The 18,756-nt window shown below is 44.1% G+C and overlaps 1 long non-coding RNA gene and 15 other non-coding genes across 17 annotated transcripts; all 16 read left to right on the top strand.

Annotated features, from left to right (window-relative positions):
- The first annotated feature begins 441 nt into the window (after positions 1 to 441).
- Positions 442 to 4,293, top strand: LOC134443704 (uncharacterized). 2 transcript variants are annotated; one of them, XR_010033715.1, is made up of 4 exons: positions 442 to 758; positions 1,061 to 1,222; positions 3,472 to 3,524; positions 4,243 to 4,293. It is a non-coding gene; the product is annotated as an uncharacterized LOC134443704 (long non-coding RNA). The 2 variants fall into 2 exon arrangements; XR_010033714.1 differs by lacking the exon at positions 4,243 to 4,293 and having other exon boundaries at positions 3,472 to 3,976.
- Positions 4,294 to 6,817: 2,524 nt separating this feature from the next.
- Positions 6,818 to 6,889, top strand: trnaa-cgc (transfer RNA alanine (anticodon CGC)). Its single transcript has one exon. It is a non-coding gene; the product is annotated as a tRNA-Ala (tRNA).
- A 576-nt stretch (positions 6,890 to 7,465) lies between these two features.
- On the top strand, positions 7,466 to 7,537 carry trnaa-ugc (transfer RNA alanine (anticodon UGC)). The gene has a single exon. It is a non-coding gene; the product is annotated as a tRNA-Ala (tRNA).
- Positions 7,538 to 8,342: 805 nt separating this feature from the next.
- On the top strand, positions 8,343 to 8,414 carry trnaa-cgc (transfer RNA alanine (anticodon CGC)). Its single transcript has one exon. It is a non-coding gene; the product is annotated as a tRNA-Ala (tRNA).
- Positions 8,415 to 8,989: 575 nt separating this feature from the next.
- trnaa-ugc (transfer RNA alanine (anticodon UGC)) lies at positions 8,990 to 9,061 on the top strand. The gene has a single exon. It is a non-coding gene; the product is annotated as a tRNA-Ala (tRNA).
- A 261-nt stretch (positions 9,062 to 9,322) lies between these two features.
- trnaa-ugc (transfer RNA alanine (anticodon UGC)) lies at positions 9,323 to 9,394 on the top strand. The gene has a single exon. It is a non-coding gene; the product is annotated as a tRNA-Ala (tRNA).
- A 480-nt stretch (positions 9,395 to 9,874) lies between these two features.
- trnaa-cgc (transfer RNA alanine (anticodon CGC)) lies at positions 9,875 to 9,946 on the top strand. The gene has a single exon. It is a non-coding gene; the product is annotated as a tRNA-Ala (tRNA).
- A 576-nt stretch (positions 9,947 to 10,522) lies between these two features.
- Positions 10,523 to 10,594, top strand: trnaa-ugc (transfer RNA alanine (anticodon UGC)). The gene has a single exon. It is a non-coding gene; the product is annotated as a tRNA-Ala (tRNA).
- A 261-nt stretch (positions 10,595 to 10,855) lies between these two features.
- On the top strand, positions 10,856 to 10,927 carry trnaa-ugc (transfer RNA alanine (anticodon UGC)). The gene has a single exon. It is a non-coding gene; the product is annotated as a tRNA-Ala (tRNA).
- A 480-nt stretch (positions 10,928 to 11,407) lies between these two features.
- trnaa-ugc (transfer RNA alanine (anticodon UGC)) lies at positions 11,408 to 11,479 on the top strand. The gene has a single exon. It is a non-coding gene; the product is annotated as a tRNA-Ala (tRNA).
- A 576-nt stretch (positions 11,480 to 12,055) lies between these two features.
- trnaa-ugc (transfer RNA alanine (anticodon UGC)) lies at positions 12,056 to 12,127 on the top strand. The gene has a single exon. It is a non-coding gene; the product is annotated as a tRNA-Ala (tRNA).
- A 4,202-nt stretch (positions 12,128 to 16,329) lies between these two features.
- trnaa-ugc (transfer RNA alanine (anticodon UGC)) lies at positions 16,330 to 16,401 on the top strand. The gene has a single exon. It is a non-coding gene; the product is annotated as a tRNA-Ala (tRNA).
- Positions 16,402 to 16,881: 480 nt separating this feature from the next.
- On the top strand, positions 16,882 to 16,953 carry trnaa-cgc (transfer RNA alanine (anticodon CGC)). Its single transcript has one exon. It is a non-coding gene; the product is annotated as a tRNA-Ala (tRNA).
- Positions 16,954 to 17,529: 576 nt separating this feature from the next.
- On the top strand, positions 17,530 to 17,601 carry trnaa-ugc (transfer RNA alanine (anticodon UGC)). The gene has a single exon. It is a non-coding gene; the product is annotated as a tRNA-Ala (tRNA).
- A 261-nt stretch (positions 17,602 to 17,862) lies between these two features.
- Positions 17,863 to 17,935, top strand: trnaa-ugc (transfer RNA alanine (anticodon UGC)). The gene has a single exon. It is a non-coding gene; the product is annotated as a tRNA-Ala (tRNA).
- A 486-nt stretch (positions 17,936 to 18,421) lies between these two features.
- Positions 18,422 to 18,502, top strand: trnaa-ugc (transfer RNA alanine (anticodon UGC)). Its single transcript is given in 2 exon segments — positions 18,422 to 18,457; positions 18,467 to 18,502. It is a non-coding gene; the product is annotated as a tRNA-Ala (tRNA).
- Positions 18,503 to 18,756: the final 254 nt, after the last annotated feature.

Below are 18,756 nucleotides of genomic sequence, written 5' to 3'. Positions count from 1 at the left end.
GAACTGTCTTCTATTTTCAAGTCATTGAAATAAATAAAATAAATCAGCTGATTAGGTTGATATCTTTCCTCTGTTTATTTATTGTATGCTGTTCTAGTTGTTTGATAATTTCATCTGCAACCCAGTCGACAAATGCCTATTGAAAATGTAAAATAAATAGTTTATAAAAAGCATACACAGTAAAATGGGATAATAAATAGAGGTAATTTTGGTGAAACAATGAATTAATGATGGGTTGTTATTGCTAAAAACATGACTTAAATGAATTTGAAATAGCAGAACCTTTACTGTGACAATTACGAATTGGGACTTTTATTTTGAAACCGGCTGTGGCTTCCCTTGGAGCCGTTCACTTCAGTCTGTCGTCTGCCGAGCCAGTCGAGTTTTCTTTGGAGCTAGAAACAATCAAAAGAAAATTTATGAAGTTTAAGTTTCCTTTTGGAGTACGGAGCGTCCAGCTCTGTGAATGATGTAAGTTTCGAAGACTAGAGGCTTCCTTTCATCGAGTATTTGTTTTGTTTCAATTCGCCTTATTCACCCGGAACTTTCTAAAGACGTTGAGGGGTACACTTCAGGGGTACACCCGGCTGCACACCAGCTGTTTGGCGCCTCACTGCTGTGTGCCCAAATGTAGTCCTACGTCCTCAAAGAGAAACAAATCCTACCGTGGACAGACTTTCCACCGTTTCGCCAAAGAGCAGGCACTTCGGCGTGAATGAATTAATCACATCAAGAGGGATCCTGGTCCATATTTCAAGGTAAGATGCATAATTATGTGTCCAATCATACGCATTAGCTAGCACAAATAAGCTAGCTCGCCAAACTTGTCATGACTCATGTAGCCTAATGAAGCCTAATTAAAAAAAATATGAATGTGTAATTACACAACGCTACATTTATATGGTATTTCCAGATCGCTATTTCAAAATTATGCTTTCAATTTTGTGTTAAGCGATCCGATGGCCTACCAGATGTGTTACCAGAACCAGTAGCATACTTGTGCCAAAATGAAGTTGTTTTGCTAACGAACTAAAATACATGCTGGTATTTATGGTTACAGATCAACGCTGAGACCGAGGTTTGATCTGAGCACGTTGAGAAGCAATGCTTTGTTAAGGTCACCCGTGGTATGACAACGCTAATAAAGGATGCTGTGCCTGCCAACTTTGTTCGCCTGGACTTCAGAGAAGCCAAAGACGAGAATCATCATTCGCATACCGTGGTTAGTTTGTTCAGTCATACTTCAACTGGCATGTGTTAACCTTTTAAGCGCCAAAGTCGCAGAATTGCGACGGTACGGTCATCATGAACAAAAGCGCATGTAGATCAAACCAGCGGTCTTAATAGTGTTCATCCTCCCTACCAGTAGTTGGCAGACATGCTACCCTTTCAAACAAGACTACGATTGCGTCATTTTGTAGTTCACAGAGTCTTTGGTGAAGCAGTAAAAGACGCGACCTGTGACGCGACCACAAAATGCGGAAGTAGCCACTTTGCGTCTTTGACTCGAGGCGTGCGAGTTGGGTTTGTGTTGTTATCAGTGAACTATCAGCGAGCTATTTCATCATGGCTAGTGAGAAGTTGAATCTGAGCATGTTATTTGCCTATTCTGACTCCGAAGGACAGTTTTTATCTCACGAGGGGGATAATGATCGGACGAGCACTCTTTGCTTACCGCGGTGAAACCTCCGAAGGCAATGATGCCGACATGTGAAGCAAAGGTGTTCTCACACACATTCAAATTCATTCGGTGAGTTTATCCGATTTAGAGTGAGTGGGTGGTAGTGGCCAATCCAGTCGTAGTGTCCATACAGGTATTGGTGGAGGAATTAGGGGTGAGAGAAGTGGGTCTGGTATGTTAGCTTGCGCTCCCTCCATTCAGCCCCCGGTGATGCGGGTAGCCACCTATCCGGACGCAAACGCAATAATCCTGGGATCAGACAAACACTGTTCACCAAGCAGCACACACTCACTCATTCTGTCCCTCTTTCTGACTTCTACTGGGTGGATGGCAGCGGCAAACGTGGCCATATCTCTGTATGGAGAGGTTTTGGTAATAGAACGCACAGTGAAGAGAAGACGCATAGGCAACCCTAAAACATGAATGTTTTAGACTCGTTGAAAACCAGACTGATCACAGTCGTTGGACTGTCTTTGCGAGAGTTAGACAAATCAGTAAAACAGCAAATACAGACGAAAGAGGTGGCGATATATTTCCTTCAAACGGGGGTGGAAGGGCGCTGCGCTCTCCACGCGAGGGGGCGGGGATTGTGTTCCTGATCGGCTTCAGGTGTCAGGCTATAGGCTAACGTAGCCTAATTACGTTGGCCAAAATATGGACATAATACTTGTGATTTCATACCCATTATGTTGACAGTTTGCCCATTATTTTTGTGAAATGTAAGTGACATTGTAGAAGTCACTGAGCTAGACTGTGATCAACCATTTTACTGCCTATACAGCGCCTGCTCCAAAGGCCATAGTAGGCTATACAGATTAAAAATAGGCATAAATATGAATTGAATATGTGTGTGCTGACCCTTTCTGTGAAAGTTTCACAAGCTAAAAAGGTACAGGTTACAGATACAAACATGTTCGGCCCTCCAGGCAAAAGTAGTAATTGTTGCATTATATATTTCAATATTATTGCATTATATTATTGCAATATTACAATATATAATATATATATTCTGCCTAAAACTATTTATTTTCCTTGACCATAGTGTATGTGCACTACGTGATAGTAATGGAATGTCAAATATTGCTAAATAAATTCAATAATCTATTGAAAATTATCAATATTTTCCAAAAATTATTAAAAATTCAAAATGGCCGCCACAATATGACGTCATAATATGCAAATTAGGTATGCATATTTACTCCCAAAATAATCTTGGGGTCATCCCCAATATTTGTCTAATTGACAGTCAAGCTCTATCTGTTACCAGTGTGAAGCCACAGTCATTTGAATTTATCATGCCAACATTCAAATTTTTTGAAAAATAAATTGTGGCGCTTAAAGGGTTAACCAAACCTCTTTACAAAAAAAAAAACTGATAATAGTTTGCCATGGAATACATTTTACTTTAGACAAAAAAAAACTTAATGCATGTGCTGGAGATATTTGTTTGCATTGATCATGTACTCCTGAGTCATGAGCCAATGATTTCAAACTGTGATGTCATTACATTGCATTACATTTCACTTAGCTGACACTTTCATTTTATTCAAAGCGACTTAGTTATTATATGTCAGGGTATTGTTTACAGTCCCTGGAGTAATGTGGGTTTAGGTGCCTTTTCAAGGGCACTTCAGCCATGGAGATGTAGGGAGGGGTCAGAGGGATTCGAACCTGCAACCCCCAGATTGAAAGACCAACTCTCTTATCACTAGGCCACGGCTGCCTCACCACTAGGCCACGGCTGCCCTGTGTATGTTATGACTCTCCTGTCCTTTGTGTTTCTTTTTCAGTATGGATTCCATGGAGTATTCCATCGAGTATTTCTTCTGTTTCAATCGTCTTGGTAAGGCAACTTGTCTATTTTTCCCCATACTGTTGTAACCTAAGTCTTATATTGTCTATCACTGCCAAATACTTCAGGTGAAACCTGCAATTTGTATTTTGTTTTGTTAATACTTAAGTTTGATGTTGGCTGGTTGAAATGAGTTCGGAGTAAGCAGACTGTATTTCACATGCTGTGATCACGCACCCATTGCGTGCAAGGTGTAATTCTCTAGGCCTATACATGGGTTCTAAATGTTGTTTATAACCTGACTGCGCGAACCTAGCTGTGCACAACTCCACCTCTGATTGTTGGAAACCGCTGACGGTCAAAAACTTCTCACATGTTTGGCTGCCAGTGTCTTGCCCCTCCTCATAACATTGTGTTGAACACTGTACGGGCCCATGTATAATTGCAAGGTTACCTCAATTTCAGTACACTATGTATTCACCCTGTTTACTTGATAATGGTTATTTAACTGAATGGTATGCAATGCAGTAGTGTTTGCAGGTTTGCAGTTTGCATAGCTTTTCTTTTGAGAAGATTGATTTTAAATGTTGCACAACTTTAAGTTTAAACTGATGATATTTGATAGGAATTCAACATTGTCCTGGGTGTGTAGCTTACGGCTGTAACTGCTATGATGCTTTTCTGTTATGCTGCTCTACAGCCTAGGCTACATGATGTGTCTGTCCCTATCAAATAAACCAAACTTAACTGATGACATATGTTCACATAGGTGAAGTTTTTGAGCTGGATCTGGATTCTGCTGAGGATTCGTCGACTACTAGATGTGATCCTGTTCTACATTGCGCATGGCATATTTGGTAGGATTGTGGCCTGCTCGTGTCACATCACTGACTATGACTTCAACGCCTTGAACTGAACTGTTTGAAAGGAGCTATTTTTCTTTTTGAACAACTTAAAGGAACTCTCTACATCGTCTCTTTTGAGGATTTAAAGGACTATTTCCAATTTTTGAAGGACAATTCAATGTTTTATCTTTTTAATGTTCAAACCTTTTTGGGGGGAGGGGGGGGGTAATTGTAAATATTTAAACTTTTCAATCTCTTACTTGTGATGTTTTTATTTCATTTTGTTAATGCCCATTTTTCCCTATATCCTATGTTTGTATTTAAGAATGTCATTCTTCATTAGGGTTGCATACAATATTTTCTATGGATACATGATTATTTATAATGATAAATAAATAATAATTATTATTATTTATGCAAGATGGACATTTGACACGAACATTATGGTTTTCCCCCCCCCCCGTTCATTTTGCTTTCGATATCCTTTCCTTTTTGTTTTGGACTATTTCAATTCACGGGACGTCACTTTAATCCTCCAAAGGACATTTTTGGAGTGAAGCGGCCAACTCTCTTGAATTACTGCTCTTGTCGGCTTGCGCTCGCCTCCGTGGATCTAATAAGGACATAAAAGGACAGAAACTTAATGTTTTGTGTTGAGGCTACATTTTTATGTTAGAAATTATTTTTGTATTGTAAGGGAATTTGATCTGGGAAATGTGTGTTGTGACCCTGGCAAGTTCTCTGTTTTGTAGCGTGCTGGGGTTTTTGATTTGACCTGCTCTAATATAAATGGTGAAAATGTTGTAGAAACATATTGTATGTTGTCTTTTAATTGGTATCTTTTTTCACTCTATCTACCCAAAGCCTAGTGTCATATTCTGTAGCCCATTGATCCTGGCCTACCATTGACGTTTACCATACACAGTAGTGGGTAACAACAGTTTAACATCATTGATAATTCTTTTCTCTCTTTCTAACAGTGTGAAAATGTATTTCTTGAGACCAAGTGAAAATCATTTGTACTGTGATCATTTCTAGTGATACTGTCCAATTTCTGGAAATAGGCTCATATTACACATCTCCTTGAGTTAAATTATTGAGTTTTACCTTTCTCCTCCTGTATGTTCAACCGTTCTAGTATGGCAGTGCAAATTTTACCTCCATGCTAGCAGTTAACATTGAGTCCTATGAGACCAGCTGGCGGCTAGCTGGTCTCAGAACTCAATGTTAACTGCTAGCTTGGAGATAAAATTTGCACTGCCGTACTCAGAGAACGACAAGAAGTACAGGTAAAACAAAAAATAAGGGAAAGGTAAAACTCAATAACTTGACTCAAGGGGAGGTGTAATATGAGCTTATGTCCAAAAATGGGACAGTATCACTTTAATGTTACATATTAACTAATCTCAACCAACTTCACCATAAGGTTCCCCATTCTGAATGTTAAATATTAGTTATATATTAATTAAGCTCAACCAACTTCACCATAAGGTTCCCCATACTGAATTTTAACATTAGTTGTATATTAATTAAGCTCAACCAACTTCACCATAAGGTTCCCCATACTGAATTTTAAACATTAGTTATATATTAATTAAGCTCAACCAACTTCACCATAAGGTTCCCCATACTGAATTTTAAACATTAGTAAAGCTCAACCAACTTCACAATAAGGTTCTCAATGCAGAATTTTAAACATTAGTTATACATTAATAAAGCTCAACCAACTTCACCATAAGGTTCCCCATACTGAATTTTAAACATTAGTAATACATTAATAAATACTATACATAATTATTATTAAATGATTTATAAGTAATTAACAATAGTTTAGCTAATGTTAACACTTAAACACATTTAATTACAATATATTAATGATTAAATAATAAGTACTTAGTTAATATTGAACTATAAATTGTAAACTACAACTAATAATTATAATATATTAAGTAATAATTAGTTAACAGTTTATAAGTCACTTGTTATGCTTAAGTTACTGTTTATATGTTAGTTAATTAATCATAAAAGTATTTTTAATAATATATTAAGTAACTTATAATTATGTTCTATTAAGTGTTACTGAAGGACTAATACATATATTTTAAAACTTTGTAAGTGTTTAGTATACACCTATAAATGCATAGTAAACCTTTAGTTAACTAATAGTTAACTGTTTGCTAACTGTTTGCTAACTGTTTATTAACTGTTTATAGCGGAAGGTTATTGTAAAGTGCTACCGAAATAATAAGTCGTGATGACATCACTCACAACAGCATTATATTTTGATAAGCAAAATCTGTTTTTCAGCAACTCCTGCCGGCGCATGTAGACAGCAATGCACTCTGGATGAAATTGCTGCGTGACGGTTAGAATTCCTGTCCGACTTCAACATTTCTGTAATGTTGCGTCCATGAAGTGACACGTCACATGGTGTCAAACCAGCACGAGTGGCATTCTTCCCGTGTGTCGAGCAACTCTTTGATTTTCAAGGAAGACGGAGGGGATGTAGCTCAGTGGTAGAGCGCATGCTTCGCATGTATGAGGTCCTGGGTTCAATCCCCAGCATCTCCAGGGCGCCTTTTCAGAGGCCAGGTGCCGCTCTGGAAAGCGGTCGAGAGATGGGCTGATATCCGAAGCTCATCCCCTTCGAGAGTAATCACCCAATTTCCGCCGCCCCTTCTCCAATGCTGATCCCTCCCAAGAGTTGAGAATGTTCTAGGGCAAGTTCTGACAGGCCACCTTGCCTCCTCCACTTGTGCTTGTGGCCTTTACCAGGAAGTAATACGTTGTGATGACATCACCGACAACAGCATTATATTTCAATATCTCGCAAAAGCTAGGCTGACAGCGGGGAAGCATAATGGTTTTCTCCTATGCAAAACGTGAGGCCAAAAGCCCAAGTGGAGGACGCAAGGTTGCATATTGGAACGCACCCCAGAGTTTCCTTTGTGGAGGGGATGTAGCTCAGAGGTAGAGAGCATGCTTTCGGTCCTGGGTTCAAACCCAAGCATCTCCAAGGGCAGTTTTCAGAGGGCAGGGCATATCCGAAGACAGGGCATCGTTCTCCAACAAGAGTATCCCAGTGAATGTTGCACGATTTGCAAACTTCCTACGTCTCGACCAACTCTTTGATTTCTGGAAGACGGAGGGGATGTAGCTCAGTGGTAGAGCGCATGCTTTGCATGTATGAGGTCCTGGGTTCAATCCCCAGCATCTCCACGGCGGCTTTTCAGAAGTGAGGAGCCTGCTCTGGAAAAGCTGTCGAGACATGGGTCAATATCCGAAAGCTCATCAACTTCCAGAGAAATCACCCAGTTTCCCTTGCCCCGGCTCCCAAACCGAGTCAAGCATTCGAGAATGTTCTAGAGTAGCCTTTGCGGACAGGGCATCGTTCTCCAACAGGTGTTTCCGACGGCCTGTTGCATGTGTGACAAAACTTCCCACGTCTAGAGCAACTCTTTGATTTCCTCAGAAGACAGAGGGGATGTAGCTCAGTGGTAGAGCGCATGCTTTGCATGTATGAGTTCAATCCCCGGCATCTCCATCGCAGCTTTTCAGAACCAAGGGCCAAAAGTGAGTTGCCGCTCTGGAAAAGCTGTTGAGAGATGGGCCAACACCCGAAGCTCATCCCCTTCGAGAAAAATCGCCCAATTTCAGCCGCCCCGTCTCCGACAATGCTGCCTCACGGGAGCAGAGAACGTTCTAGGTTGCGTTCCAATATGCCACCTTGCGTCTCCCACTCGTGTTTGTGGTCTAGTACCAGGAAATAATAAGTCGTGATGACATCACTCACAACAGCATTATATTTTGATAAGCAAAATCTGTTTTTCAGCAACTCCTGCCGGCGCATGTAGACAGCAATGCACTCTGGATGAAATTGCTGCGTGACGGTTAGAATTCCTGTCCGACTTCAACATTTCTGTAATGTTGCGTCCATGAAGTGACACGTCACATGGTGTCAAACCAGCACGAGTGGCATTCTTCCCGTGTGTCGAGCAACTCTTTGATTTTCAAGGAAGACGGAGGGGATGTAGCTCAGTGGTAGAGCGCATGCTTCGCATGTGTGAGGTCCTGGGTTCAATCCCCAGCATCTCCAGGGCGCCTTTTCAGAGGCCAGGTGCCGCTCTGGAAAGCGGTCGAGAGATGGGCTGATATCCGAAGCTCATCCCCTTCGAGAGTAATCACCCAATTTCCGCCGCCCCTTCTCCAATGCTGATCCCTCCCAAGAGTTGAGAATGTTCTAGGGCAAGTTCTGACAGGCCACCTTGCCTCCTCCACTTGTGCTTGTGGCCTTTACCAGGAAGTAATACGTTGTGATGACATCACCGACAACAGCATTATATTTCAATATCTCGCAAAAGCTAGGCTGACAGCGGGGAAGCATAATGGTTTTCTCCTATGCAAAACGTGAGGCCAAAAGCCCAAGTGGAGGACGCAAGGTTGCATATTGGAACGCACCCCAGAGTTTCCTTTGTGGAGGGGATGTAGCTCAGAGGTAGAGAGCATGCTTTCGGTCCTGGGTTCAAACCCAAGCATCTCCATCGCAGTTTTCAGAGGGCAGGGCATATCCGAAGACAGGGCATCGTTCTCCAACAAGAGTATCCCAGTGAATGTTGCACGATTTGCAAACTTCCTACGTCTCGACCAACTCTTTGATTTCTGGAAGACGGAGGGGATGTAGCTCAGTGGTAGAGCGCATGCTTTGCATGTATGAGGTCCTGGGTTCAATCCCCAGCATCTCCACGGCGGCTTTTCAGAAGTGAGGAGCCTGCTCTGGAAAAGCTGTCGAGACATGGGTCAATATCCGAAAGCTCATCAACTTCCAGAGAAATCACCCAGTTTCCCTTGCCCCGGCTCCCAAACCGAGTCAAGCATTCGAGAATGTTCTAGAGTAGCCTTTGCGGACAGGGCATCGTTCTCCAACAGGTGTTTCCGACGGCCTGTTGCATGTGTGACAAAACTTCCCACGTCTAGAGCAACTCTTTGATTTCCTCAGAAGACAGAGGGGATGTAGCTCAGTGGTAGAGCGCATGCTTTGCATGTATGAGGCCCCGGGTTCAATCCCCGGCATCTCCATCGCAGCTTTTCAGAACCAAGGGCCAAAAGTGAGTTGCCGCTCTGGAAAAGCTGTTGAGAGATGGGCCAACACCCGAAGCTCATCCCCTTCGAGAAAAATCGCCCAATTTCAGCCGCCCCGTCTCCGACAATGCTGCCTCACGGGAGCAGAGAACGTTCTAGGTTGCGTTCCAATATGCCACCTTGCGTCTCCCACTCGTGTTTGTGGTCTAGTACCAGGAAATAATAAGTCGTGATGACATCACTCACAACAGCATTATATTTTGATAAGCAAAATCTGTTTTTCAGCAACTCCTGCCGGCGCATGTAGACAGCAATGCACTCTGGATGAAATTGCTGCGTGACGGTTAGAATTCCTGTCCGACTTCAACATTTCTGTAATGTTGCGTCCATGAAGTGACACGTCACATGGTGTCAAACCAGCACGAGTGGCATTCTTCCCGTGTGTCGAGCAACTCTTTGATTTTCAAGGAAGACGGAGGGGATGTAGCTCAGTGGTAGAGCGCATGCTTCGCATGTATGAGGTCCTGGGTTCAATCCCCAGCATCTCCAGGGCGCCTTTTCAGAGGCCAGGTGCCGCTCTGGAAAGCGGTCGAGAGATGGGCTGATATCCGAAGCTCATCCCCTTCGAGAGTAATCACCCAATTTCCGCCGCCCCTTCTCCAATGCTGATCCCTCCCAAGAGTTGAGAATGTTCTAGGGCAAGTTCTGACAGGCCACCTTGCCTCCTCCACTTGTGCTTGTGGCCTTTACCAGGAAGTAATACGTTGTGATGACATCACCGACAACAGCATTATATTTCAATATCTCGCAAAAGCTAGGCTGACAGCGGGGAAGCATAATGGTTTTCTCCTATGCAAAACGTGAGGCCAAAAGCCCAAGTGGAGGACGCAAGGTTGCATATTGGAACGCACCCCAGAGTTTCCTTTGTGGAGGGGATGTAGCTCAGAGGTAGAGAGCATGCTTTCGGTCCTGGGTTCAAACCCAAGCATCTCCAAGGGCAGTTTTCAGAGGGCAGGGCATATCCGAAGACAGGGCATCGTTCTCCAACAAGAGTATCCCAGTGAATGTTGCACGATTTGCAAACTTCCTACGTCTCGACCAACTCTTTGATTTCTGGAAGACGGAGGGGATGTAGCTCAGTGGTAGAGCGCATGCTTTGCATGTATGAGGTCCTGGGTTCAATCCCCAGCATCTCCACGGCGGCTTTTCAGAAGTGAGGAGCCTGCTCTGGAAAAGCTGTCGAGACATGGGTCAATATCCGAAAGCTCATCAACTTCCAGAGAAATCACCCAGTTTCCCTTGCCCCGGCTCCCAAACCGAGTCAAGCATTCGAGAATGTTCTAGAGTAGCCTTTGCGGACAGGGCATCGTTCTCCAACAGGTGTTTCCGACGGCCTGTTGCATGTGTGACAAAACTTCCCACGTCTAGAGCAACTCTTTGATTTCCTCAGAAGACAGAGGGGATGTAGCTCAGTGGTAGAGCGCATGCTTTGCATGTATGAGGCCCCGGGTTCAATCCCCGGCATCTCCATCGCAGCTTTTCAGAACCAAGGGCCAAAAGTGAGTTGCCGCTCTGGAAAAGCTGTTGAGAGATGGGCCAACACCCGAAGCTCATCCCCTTCGAGAAAAATCGCCCAATTTCAGCCGCCCCGTCTCCGACAATGCTGCCTCACGGGAGCAGAGAACGTTCTAGGTTGCGTTCCAATATGCCACCTTGCGTCTCCCACTCGTGTTTGTGGTCTAGTACCAGGAAATAATAAGTCATGATGACATCACTCACAACAGCATTATATTTTGATAAGCAAAATCTGTTTTTCAGCAACTCCTGCCGGCGCATGTAGACAGCAATGCACTCTGGATGAAATTGCTGCGTGACGGTTAGAATTCCTGTCCGACTTCAACATTTCTGTAATGTTGCGTCCATGAAGTGACACGTCACATGGTGTCAAACCAGCACGAGTGGCATTCTTCCCGTGTGTCGAGCAACTCTTTGATTTTCAAGGAAGACGGAGGGGATGTAGCTCAGTGGTAGAGCGCATGCTTTGCATGTATGAGGTCCTGGGTTCAATCCCCAGCATCTCCAGGGCGCCTTTTCAGAGGCCAGGTGCCGCTCTGGAAAGCGGTCGAGAGATGGGCTGATATCCGAAGCTCATCCCCTTCGAGAGTAATCACCCAATTTCCGCCGCCCCTTCTCCAATGCTGATCCCTCCCAAGAGTTGAGAATGTTCTAGGGCAAGTTCTGACAGGCCACCTTGCCTCCTCCACTTGTGCTTGTGGCCTTTACCAGGAAGTAATACGTTGTGATGACATCACCGACAACAGCATTATATTTCAATATCTCGCAAAAGCTAGGCTGACAGCGGGGAAGCATAATGGTTTTCTCCTATGCAAAACGTGAGGCCAAAAGCCCAAGTGGAGGACGCAAGGTTGCATATTGGAACGCACCCCAGAGTTTCCTTTGTGGAGGGGATGTAGCTCAGAGGTAGAGAGCATGCTTTCGGTCCTGGGTTCAAACCCAAGCATCTCCAAGGGCAGTTTTCAGAGGGCAGGGCATATCCGAAGACAGGGCATCGTTCTCCAACAAGAGTATCCCAGTGAATGTTGCACGATTTGCAAACTTCCTACGTCTCGACCAACTCTTTGATTTCTGGAAGACGGAGGGGATGTAGCTCAGTGGTAGAGCGCATGCTTTGCATGTATGAGGTCCTGGGTTCAATCCCCAGCATCTCCACGGCGGCTTTTCAGAAGTGAGGAGCCTGCTCTGGAAAAGCTGTCGAGACATGTAGTCCACGGGCCAGGTGAGATGTCGGTACCACTCAGAGGGGCAAAGGTTGCTTATATTTTTTGAAAAGATACATGTCTGAAGTTAACATTTTTGTATGATAACCCTTCTGGAAGTACAGCCAAGTTAGGGTTATCAGCCGTTAAAGTAACACCCCCCCATCAAAAATAAAGGTTTTTAAGATGGGTGCCTGTCTTTCTACTGGCCCTTGTTTAAGACATATAGGGATGGTTAATTTTGATATGTGTGGCATCGTTGCGAAGGGGAGACTCTGGGCTTTCATCCGACACCTTTCGAGAACATTTTGGTTAAGTATAGCCCTCCCTGCAGCTCTTCAAACATTTACTCAGACACATTTTTTTCAATTTTCGCCGATATCATCTCTTGTCTTTTCATACTGTGGCATCAGGGAGCATCAGAGAGACCTATTTTAAACTCTAAAATACTGTCTTGAGTATCAGGAATCTGAAAATGTATCCTTTCACTATGTTATCCCATTTTTAGGGGGTGATTTTCAGTCTTGTATCAGGCATGCCACTTTTTTGTTGCTGTTTTTTTGTGTGCTAATGTCTCGTATAGTCAGGAGGCAAGGCCTTTTTGAGACATTCTGCAGTTGGTTATCATAGCTTGTTATATATCATCAGGGAAGCCGACAGGGGTAGGGGGGCAAAGGGATGTCTTGTCCCGGGCCCAGGGAGAGAGGGGGCCCAGAATTGGATCCTCATTACATTGTATGTATTGAATTTGGGGCCCTTTCAGATGTCTTTGTCCCGGGCCCAGCCAAGGCTGTCAGCGGCCCTGTATATCATATGAAAGCTTGGATTGTATAGTATACAGATATGACCATGTATTTGGTGTACCTATTTGCATAGTAACCTATTTGCATAGCAACGGTTGCCAATTTGTTGTTATGACTGAAACTTAATTATATGTCCAAAATACCTCAAGACGTTTCAACCTTGAAGATGAATTTGAGTGGTAACCGTAATATATCTGACTCCCACTCCACTTTTCTTTTTTACACCGCATTGTACATGACCCCACACTACTCTATCAGTTCCATGTAGTGGTAAACTGGCAACGCTTCTAGGGCCATTCTGCAATTGGTTATCATAGCTCATTATACACCATATTAAAGCTTGGAGTTTGCAGTGTATGGGATATTATGATATATTTGCTGTACCTATTTGCCTAGCAACGCAGGTAAAGCATTTTCCTTACCAACCAGCATCAATGATACAGTTTCTCAGCGATTCCATTGTGTTATGATACGTGAATCCTGACTACTTGTCCTAATATCAGTGTTGTGATGCAATACATCAAGAGGTTATACAACATCTGCAACATATGTGATAATGGCCCATTTGATGTTAGTCTTCCAACCGAAATCATAGCAAATGTGTGAGAAATACAATAGGCCTTTAAACATATCGTGTGAACATTTGTAGACATATTGTGTCATGTTAAATATGACTTAAAAATGTTCGGTTACTACATGTCAGACCTACATGTATCTTAATTTTACATGTGCTTAGCAGCAGAGATGGGAAAAGAGTTGAAGTTGTACTCAAGTGAGCGTAGGCCTATCTTTCTTAAATCTTACTCGAGGGGTAAGTAAAAGTGATGTACTCATCCAAAATCTGCTCAAGTAAAGGTAAAGTAGTTCAAAAAAGTACTGAACTTAAAATGTAATTTGATGAAAAATAGTTCTTTGTTACTTTCAATTAGATGTCCTCTAGAGGCCTAGGCCTCTTTTTTTGGTCTTTTATGGCTCATTTTGTGACAGGAAAGGATTGGCGAGAGAGAGAGAGAGGCGGCAGCCTGGTGCCCTATCTAGCAACGGTCCATGCCTAGTCCTTTTGAGATGCTCTTCATTTAGTGGTTTTGTTTAGTCAATAATGACACATCTGGTGTTCCCAGACAGGCCCTCTTGCAGGAAAACCAGCAGGTCTATCATCTACAAACCTAAAGGCCAACTTCGGTCTTGGGTAGTGGTTTGAACAGGCAGCAGGGCTTTGTTGCATCTGGTATTGGAGACCTAGACTGTATCAGAGGTGTCATGATTTATAGCAAAATGTAAAAACTCTCTGTGATATAACACTTGAAGATCATGAAGAAGTTGAACATATTGCAAAGGAAGAGTGAGGGACAATACCATCAGTAAATTGCCATTGTGCACCCAAATACTACTGGTGAGGACTGTATACTGACCATTCAGAAGACAAAAATATAATTTCAGCAGGGAATGTTTTCTTGGCACACGTTGGGCCCCTTTAAATCAATCAAGCATCATTACAACGCCCCAGTCTACTTGAACATTGCAGGCAGTTAAATGGCTTCTTATGGCAAAAGGGGTAGGCTACAGCCCAGTACCCAGCCCAGTACCATACCAGCCCAGCAAGGTGTACCTAAGTAGCAGGTAAGTGTACATCTTCTTTGTGTATGCATTTTTCTCGTGCTATCTTTGCAAAGCTCTGATGACATTGTACCCCACTCTTCCTTTGCAAACCTCTTCATGATCTTCACCTCAAATCAAGTGTTCTTGCGGAGGGTTTTTAAATGTTGCTGTAAATTATGATATATGTGGTACGACCAAGGTCTCCAGGAGGAGAGAAGTGCCGCAAACTCTCAAATTAAATAAACAATGTGACAACGTTGTCACATTAAAATCTTTTTTATTTAACTCGAGAGTGTGCAGCACTTCTCTCCTCCTGCAAGTGTGCAACTGCACTCAGGACCCACCAGGTTAGTGGGGGGATTAATTAAACAGTGCTCTCCACCATCCTCTTCCATGACTGAGGCACCCCAATTATGATACCGTCCCGCTGCACTGCTCCCTTTCAGATGCCCTTTGGGGGCTGCCCCCTTGCACGGGTGAGGCATAAATGCAATTTTGTTGTGTGTCGTGTGCAGAGTGTGTAGTGTGTTGTGGAGTGCTGTGTCACAATGTGAATGGGTATAAGAGTTAACTAGTTGGGCTTTCACTTCACTTTCACATGACTACTAAAAAGGGACAAGTTAAGGGATGAGTTTATGTTGTGTTTTTCACACAATTGCTATGATTTCAGTTGCAAGACTAATATCAAAGGGGACATTATCACATATATTTCTGGTATATAACCTCTGGGCGCATAACAACATTGATTTTAGGACAAGTAGTCAGGATTCAGACACCATATAACACAATGGAATCACTGAGAAACTATATCATTGATACTGGTTATGGAAAATGATTTGCCTAGTTAACATTGCTCTGCAAACAGGTACACCAAATATGATAATATCTGAATATGCTACCCACTCCAAGCTTTCATATGGTATATAACAAGCTATGACAACCAACTGCAAAATGCACATAGAGATATTGCTTCCTGAACTTCATGAGAAAATGACAAAACTGTGTTCTGAAAAATATACCATGCCTCATACAAGACTGAAAATCACCCCCTAAACATGGGATAACATAGTGAAAGGATACATTTTCAGATTCCTGATACTCAAGACAATATTTTAGAGTTTAAAATAGGTCTTTCTGATGCTCCCTGATGCCACAGTATGAAAAGACAAGAGATGATATCGGCGAAAATTGAAAAAAATGTTTGAAGAGCTGCAGGGAGGGCTATACTTAACCGAAATGTTCTCAAGAGGTGTCAGATGAAAGCTCAGAGTCTCCCCTTCGCAACAATACCACACACAACAAAATTAACCCTCCCTATATGTCTTAAACCAGGGCCAGTAGAAAGACAGGCACCCATCTTAAAAACCTTTATTTTTGATGGGGGGGGGGTGTTACTTTAACGGCTGATAACCCTAACTTGGCTGTACTTCCAGAAGGGTTATCATACAAAAATGTTAACTTCAGACATGTATCTTTTCAAAAAATATAAGCAACCTTTGCCCCTCTGAGTGGTACCGACATCTCACCTGGCCCGTGGACTAATGGGTCAATATCCGAAAGCTCATCAACTTCCAGAGAAATCACCCAGTTTCCCTTGCCCCGGCTCCCAAACCGAGTCAAGCATTCGAGAATGTTCTAGAGTAGCCTTTGCGGACAGGGCATCGTTCTCCAACAGGTGTTTCCGACGGCCTGTTGCATGTGTGACAAAACTTCCCACGTCTAGAGCAACTCTTTGATTTCCTCAGAAGACAGAGGGGATGTAGCTCAGTGGTAGAGCGCATGCTTTGCATGTATGAGGCCCCGGGTTCAATCCCCGGCATCTCCATCGCAGCTTTTCAGAACCAAGGGCCAAAAGTGAGTTGCCGCTCTGGAAAAGCTGTTGAGAGATGGGCCAACACCCGAAGCTCATCCCCTTCGAGAAAAATCGCCCAATTTCAGCCGCCCCGTCTCCGACAATTCTGCCTCACGGGAGCAGAGAACGTTCTAGGTTGCGTTCCAATATGCCACCTTGCGTCTCCCACTCGTGTTTGTGGTCTAGTACCAGGAAATAATAAGTCGTGATGACATCACTCACAACAGCATTATATTTTGATAAGCAAAATCTGTTTTTCAGCAACTCCTGCCGGCGCATGTAGACAGCAATGCACTCTGGATGAAATTGCTGCGTGACGGTTAGAATTCCTGTCCGACTTCAACATTTCTGTAATGTTGCGTCCATGAAGTGACACGTCACATGGTGTCAAACCAGCACGAGTGGCATTCTTCCCGTGTGTCGAGCAACTCTTTGATTTTCAAGGAAGACGGAGGGGATGTAGCTCAGTGGTAGAGCGCATGCTTCGCATGTATGAGGTCCTGGGTTCAATCCCCAGCATCTCCAGGGCGCCTTTTCAGAGGCCAGGTGCCGCTCTGGAAAGCGGTCGAGAGATGGGCTGATATCCGAAGCTCATCCCCTTCGAGAGTAATCACCCAATTTCCGCCGCCCCTTCTCCAATGCTGATCCCTCCCAAGAGTTGAGAATGTTCTAGGGCAAGTTCTGACAGGCCACCTTGCCTCCTCCACTTGTGCTTGTGGCCTTTACCAGGAAGTAATACGTTGTGATGACATCACCGACAACAGCATTATATTTCAATATCTCGCAAAAGCTAGGCTGACAGCGGGGAAGCATAATGGTTTTCTCCTATGCAAAACGTGAGGCCAAAAGCCCAAGTGGAGGACGCAAGGTTGCATATTGGAACGCACCCCAGAGTTTCCTTTGTGGAGGGGATGTAGCTCAGAGGTAGAGAGCATGCTTTCGGTCCTGGGTTCAAACCCAAGCATCTCCAAGGGCAGTTTTCAGAGGGCAGGGCATATCCGAAGACAGGGCATCGTTCTCCAACAAGAGTATCCCAGTGAATGTTGCACGATTTGCAAACTTCCTACGTCTCGACCAACTCTTTGATTTCTGGAAGACGGAGGGGATGTAGCTCAGTGGTAGAGCGCATGCTTTGCATGTATGAGGTCCTGGGTTCAATCCCCAGCATCTCCACGGCGGCTTTTCAGAAGTGAGGAGCCTGCTCTGGAAAAGCTGTCGAGACATGGGTCAATATCCGAAAGCTCATCAACTTCCAGAGAAATCACCCAGTTTCCCTTGCCCCGGCTCCCAAACCGAGTCAAGCATTCGAGAATGTTCTAGAGTAGCCTTTGCGGACAGGGCATCGTTCTCCAACAGGTGTTTCCGACGGCCTGTTTCATGTGTGACAAAACTTCCCACGTCTAGAGCAACTCTTTGATTTCCTCAGAAGACAGAGGGGATGTAGCTCAGTGGTAGAGCGCATGCTTTGCATGTATGAGGGCCCCCGGTTCAATCCCCGGCATCTCCATCGCAGCTTTTCAGAACCAAGGGCCAAAAGTGAGTTGCCGCTCTGGAAAAGCTGTTGAGAGATGGGCCAACACCCGAAGCTCATCCCCTTCGAGAAAAATCGCCCAATTTCAGCCGCCCCGTCTCCGACAATGCTGCCTCACAGGAGAAAGAGAACGTTCTAGGTTGCGTTCCAATATGCGGGCCTTGCGTCTCCCACTCGTGTTTGTGGTCTAGTACCAGGAAATAATAAGTCGTGATGACATCACTCACAACAGCATTATATTTTAATAAGCAAAATCGATTTTTCATCAACTCCTGCCGGCGCATGTAGACAGCAATGCACTCTGGATGAAATTGCTGCATGACGGTTAGAATTCCTGTCCGACTTCAACATTTCTGTAATGTTGCGTGCCATGAAGTGACACGTCGCATGGTGTCAAACCACGCACGAGTGACATTCTTCCCGTTGTGTCGAGGCAACTCTTTGATTTTCAAGGAAGACGGAGGGGATGTAGCTCAGTGGTAGAGCGCATGCTTTGCATGCTTTGCATGTATGAGGTCCTGGGTTCAATCCCCAGCATCTCCAGGGCGCCTTTTCAGAGGCCAGGTGCCGCTCTGGAAAGCGGTCCGAGAGATGGGCTAATATTCCGCGAAAGCTCATCCCCTTCGAGGAGGTAATCACCCAATTTCCGCGCTGCCCCTTTCCAATGCTTGATCCCTCCCAAGAGTTGAGAGAATGTTCCTAGGGCAAGTTCTGACAGGCCACCTTGCCTCCTTCCACTTGTGCTTGTGGCCTTTACCAGGAAGGTAATACGTTGTGATGACATCACCGACCACAGC

This window comes from Engraulis encrasicolus, unplaced genomic scaffold, assembly GCF_034702125.1.
Source record: "Engraulis encrasicolus isolate BLACKSEA-1 unplaced genomic scaffold, IST_EnEncr_1.0 scaffold_35_np1212, whole genome shotgun sequence".
NCBI classification, from domain to species: Eukaryota; Metazoa; Chordata; class Actinopteri; order Clupeiformes; family Engraulidae; genus Engraulis; species Engraulis encrasicolus.
This window is presented reverse-complemented; position numbering and strand designations above follow the sequence as displayed.